Here is a 5,779-nt window from a genome sequence, read left to right on the forward strand (position 1 = left end):
GGTGCACCCTATGGCGAAAAGCTCGGGCAAATGAACTCCTTGTCAAGAAGTTCCTGAATCTGTTTTCTTGAGTTCTGCATCTCCGTCGTTGCTAATCTGTACGACGCACTTTGAGATCGGTGTGTACGGCATAAGCCCTCAATAGAAAATTCCACCTCTCGCACAGGTGGTAATCCGAGACGTCAGCAGGAAAAACGTCTAGAAAATCCCGGACAACTGGAACATTGGATGCTGACTGTTTGGGCGTCTCGGGAACGGATACAAGAGTAGCTAAAAATTCTCGGCACCCCTCTACGAATGAGCTTCTACGCCCTGGACACAAGATATCATACGCGGTAAATTAAATACCTGCTGGCTCGCATAAGAATTGTTCCATCCCCGGCGGTCGGACGAGAACAGATTTCTGCTGGAAGGTCAATCAAAACTCTGTCCTCAATAGCCAGTCCATCCCTAGAATGATATCAAATTCTGGCATCGGCAGAACGATAAGATCCGCATACACAAGATTACCATGAAGTTCCAGGTCTATATCTCGGATCACATTAGTGGTTTGTCATCTCCTCTCCAGAAGGCAATGTTACGGAATACGCTATGTCTAGACAATTGATTTGATCTTAAGAGAATTTGCAAAGGTTTCTGAAATGAACGAATGAGTAGCCCCTGAATCTATCAGGGCTTTTCGTAGCTGAACCGGCTAATAAAGATTCTCCCTGAAAGATTGGAATATTATGCTAAACCCAATAGTTTTACAAGAACTATGCTTATAGACATGCAAGGTCAAAGTATTCCTAACCTACGTTCCGTAAATAACACTGATTAGAGCATGCAATCCTATCATAAATTCTAAGTTTAAAATATTTAACCCAAAACATTAAACTTCAAATACAACTTAAGGATTTATGATACCTGTCATGAGCATTGTCTCATGGAGAGCCAAAAACTCTGCCTTGGGTAGGCAGATTCTTCTGTGGGCAATTCTTCAATATGTGGTCAGTACTACCACATTTGTAACACTTTCCCGAACCATACATACATGGCCCAGCATGACGACGTGAGCACCTGGCACAGACTGGATACTCCACTGTCCTCGGGACTGCTCGTCCCTGCGGTTGCTGCTGCGGCCCTCTTTCTTGGGTGGACCGTTGAAAGGTCTCTTATTCTGATGCTGTGACTGAGGATGACGGTTGTGGTGCCTGAAATGGTCGTGTTTCCAAGGCGATCACGCTCAATATCATTCTGGTCTTGCTCTGCCACTAGAGCTCTGGAAACAGCAACATCATAGGTAGTAGGGCCAGCCACCCTAACATCACGGCGTATGATCGGCCGTAGACCATTCAGAAAATGCGTCAATTTAGCTCCAGCATCATTAGCAATTAGGGGTACAAAGTGACATCCCCTCTCGAACTTACGGATGAACTCCGTAACAGTCAAGGTCTCCCTGCCTCAGGGTTCATGAACTCCGTGGTCAACCTCGAACGTACATCCTCAGTAAAATATTTAGAATAGAATACCTCTGTGAAGTGCTCCCAGCTCAAAGTAGTCAAATCCAAAGCCACTGATGCTCCTTCCCACCATAGGCAAGCGTCTCCTACGAACAGGTAGGTCGCACATCGAACCTCTCTCCATCTTCAAGCCCCATAAACTCGAAAATAACCTCAAGGGACTTAATCCAACCCTCGGCTGCCATAGGATCGGATGTCCCTAAGAATTCCTTTGGTCTCGCATCTTCATGAACCGCTCATAGATAGCCTCCGGTCCCGGCTGTCTGGCTCCCACTGCATTGTTCCCCGCAAACTGTGCGAAGAACTGAGTCATCCTAGCTAGCATATGGGCATTCATGTCTGGTGGAGGGGGTGGTGGTAATCTCTCTCCTCGTTCTCCCCTTGTCTCTGATCCTCACCGCCCTCATGACGACGCTCATCATCACCTCTCGGGCACCCAACACGGCGTCTAGGAGGCATGTTGTTCCATCATTATAACTCATACGTAACCAACATGCATAATTCCACTATTTTCTTTAAATTTAAATAAATAATGCATAATCGTAATCTTGACATAAAATCTTTCATGCAATTATGAGGTAAAATATTTCAAGCTTTAAAATAAATGCGTAATCGAAAACTTACAGAACGAAGTTTAGGGTTAAGGTTTAGGGTTTAGGGTTTAGGGTTTAGGGTTTTTTTTTTTTTTTTTTTTTTTAATAATAAACACCGCCGGAAGCGGGGGGGTTAGGGTTTAGGGTTTGGGGTTTGGGGTTAGGGTTTAGGGTTTGGGGTTTAGGGTTTTTTTTTTTTTTTTTTTTTTTTAGCTAAAAATTTTATTTATTAACAAATAAAACCTAACGGAGGGGGACTAGACCAAGACCTCCGGAAAGGCTATATCACAATCATAACATAAAAACAGAAATAAAGACATACTACAACAGGGCAACCTGAAATAAAGACAAAATACAAACAAACCAGCGAGTGCCCCGGAATACATCAGACAAATAGAACAAAATGGTGAGCAAGGAGAACTCTGCAGTGAACGCCCACCACATACCGCCAAAAATGCGGAAAACGAAATCAGCCTGGATCAAGAGGTCGCCCATAGGGCAAACTCGCCTGAGCCGCCTTCTGCCTATAATAACGCCGCTGCTGAGATCGCGTACGGCCCGGAAGTGGTAGAGATAAACATCCTTCACTCACTGAACCCATCTCAAACTCTGGCAGAGCAGTAGAAACAGGAGTATCACCCACAGGATCCGGAACAGCAGGGGCAATCTCAACAACCGGAACAGTAACAACCACAGGTGCAGTAACAACTGCTCCAGAAGTAGATGCCACCTCAACCATATCCGTGGCCTGAGACGAGATAATCGGATCCAAATCATCGTGAGACAGACTACTCACCGCAGCATTCTGCTCTGCCGCAAGCTTACTAAGAAGGGATTTAAACCTCTGGGGACGGGGTTTAACGGTACCCGAAGTCTCACCAGGACTGAAGCAGTGGGTAAATCTTGCAGTATCTCATAGTAATTCTTCGTCGAAATGGGCCGAGCCGGATCTTTCCTCACAACAGGTCGGCGTCGGGGACGCTTGGAAACATGTCCTATAAAATCAGCACCGGACTGTGGCGGATCAGACGCAACACCCTGAGGCTGCTCGGAAGGAGGCGGAAGCGGGGAATCCGATGCAACACCCTTACAATGAGGTCGGGTCCGGCGCGGGCGAGAAGACTTTCCATTACGAGAGCAAAAATCAAGTGAATGGCCCAACAACTGGCAATGAGAACAATAATGGGGAACTTGCTCATAGACCACCTCACAACCTGACTATGATCACCCCAACCCACCCAGATACGCTCGGACGAGCCTGAAGAACATCAATCTCAACACAAACTCTAGCAAAAGATCCTCTAGTCCCATCAGCGGTAATCTCATCAATCTTAACTGGATTACCTAAAATCTTAGCAATAGGAAACAAGCTCTGTTTAGCATAAAGATGCAATGGCAAATCAATAAATCTGACCCAAATAGGAGCAATAGGAGAATCCGCCTCAAACTTGAATTCGGGAGTCCATTTCGAAAAACGAATCACTACAGACCGAATCGAAACAAGAGGCTGAGTCCAAAACCTCAAATAATCCTCCTCACAGGAAAGGGTGAGAACCATATACCCACGAGGAAGAAAACGAACAGTATGAGAACCCAACAAACCAATACAAGAGAAAGCAGATAATATATCAGAATTGGGAGTCAAACCCCGGTTCCCAGTGATACGCGGTTTAGGGTTTAGGGTTTAGGGTTTAGGGTTTAGGGTTTAGGGTTTTTTTTTTTTTTTTTTAAACTAAAAAGTTTATTTATTAACAAAAAACCTAACGGAGGGGGACTAGACCAAGACCTCCGGAAAGGCTATATCACAATCATAACATAAAAACAAATGACATACTACAACAGGGCAACCTGAAATAAAGCACAACAAAATACAAACAAACCAGCGAGTGCCCCGGAATACATCACACAAAATAGAACAAAATGGTGAGCAAGGAGAACTCTGCAGTGAACGCCCACCACTACCGCCAAAAAAGCGGAAAACGAAATCAGCCTGGATCAAGAGGTCGCCCATAGGGCAAAACTCGCCTGAGCCGCCTTCTGCCTATAATGCCGCTGCTGAGATCGCGTACGGCCCGGAAGTGGTAGAGAAACATCCTTCACTCACTGAACCCATCTCAAACTCTGGCAGAGCAGTAGAAACAGGAGTATCACCCACAGGATCCGGAACAGCAGGGGCAATCTCAACAACCGGAACAGTAACAACACAGGTGCAGTAACAACTGCTCCAGAAGTAGATGCCACCTCAACCATATCCGTGGCCTGAGACGAGATAATCGGATCCAAATCATCGTGAGACGGACTACTCACCGCAGCATTCTGCTCTGCCGCAAGCTTACTAAGAAGGGACTTAAACCTCTGGGGACGGGGTTTAACGGTACCCGAAGTCTCACCAGGACCTGAAGCAGTGGGTAAATCTTGCAGTATCTCATAGTAATTCTTCGTCGAAATGGGCCGAGCCGGATCTTTCCTCACAACAGGTCGGCGTCGGGGACGCTTGGAAACATGTCCTATAAAATCAGTATCACCGGACTGTGGCGGATCAGACGCAACACCCTGAGGCTGCTCGGAAGGAGGCGGAAGCGGGGAATCCGATGCAACACCCTTACCATGAGGTCGGGTCCGGCGCGGGCGAGAAGACTTTCCATTACGAGAGCAAAAATCAAGTGAATGGCCCAACAACTGGCAATGAGAACAATAATGGGGAACTTGCTCATAGACCACCTTCACAACCTGACTATGATCACCCCAACCCACCCAGATACGCTCCGGACGAGCCTGAAGAACATCAATCTCAACACAAACTCTAGCAAAAGATCCTCTAGTCCATCAGCGGTAATCTCATCAATCTTAACTGGATTACCTAAAATCTTAGCAATAGGAAACTCTGTTTAGCATAAAGATGCAATGGCAAATCAATAAATCTGACCCATAGGAGCAATAGGAGAATCCGCCTCAAACTTGAATTCGGGAGTCCATTTCGAAAAACAAATCACTAGAGACCGAATCGAAACAAGAGGCTGAGTCCAAAAAATCAATCCTCCTCACAGGAAAGGGTGAGAACCATATACCCACGAGGAAGAAAACGAACAGTATGAGAACCCAACAAACCAATACAAGAGAAAGCAGATAATATATCAGAATTGGGAGTCAACCCCGGTTCCCAGTGATACGCGGTTTAGGGTTTAGGGTTTAGGGTTTAGGGTTTAGGGTTTTTTTTTTTAAACTAAAAAGTTTATTTATTAACAAATAAAACCTAACGGAGGGGGACTAGACCAAGACCTCCGGAAAGGCTATATCACAATCATAACATAAAAACATAAATAAAGACATACTACAACAGGGCAACCTGAAATAAAGCACAACAAAATACAAACAAACCAGCGAGTGCCCGGAACATAACACACAAAATAGAACAAAATGGTGAGCAAGGAGAACTCTGCAGTGAACGCCCACCACATACCGCCAAAAAGCGAAAACGAAATCAGCCTGGATCAAGAGGTCGCCCTAGGGCAAACTCGCCTGAGCCGCCTTCTGCCTATAATAACGCCGCTGCTGAGATCGCGTACGGCCCGGAAGTGGTAGAGATAAACATCCTTCACTCACTGAACCCATCTCAAACTCTGGCAGAGCAGTAGAAACAGAGTATCACCCACAGGATCCGGAACAGCAGGGGCAATCTCAACA

This window comes from Primulina tabacum, unplaced genomic scaffold, assembly GCF_025594145.1.
Source record: "Primulina tabacum isolate GXHZ01 unplaced genomic scaffold, ASM2559414v2 Contig1115, whole genome shotgun sequence".
Taxonomy (NCBI): domain Eukaryota; kingdom Viridiplantae; phylum Streptophyta; class Magnoliopsida; order Lamiales; family Gesneriaceae; genus Primulina; species Primulina tabacum.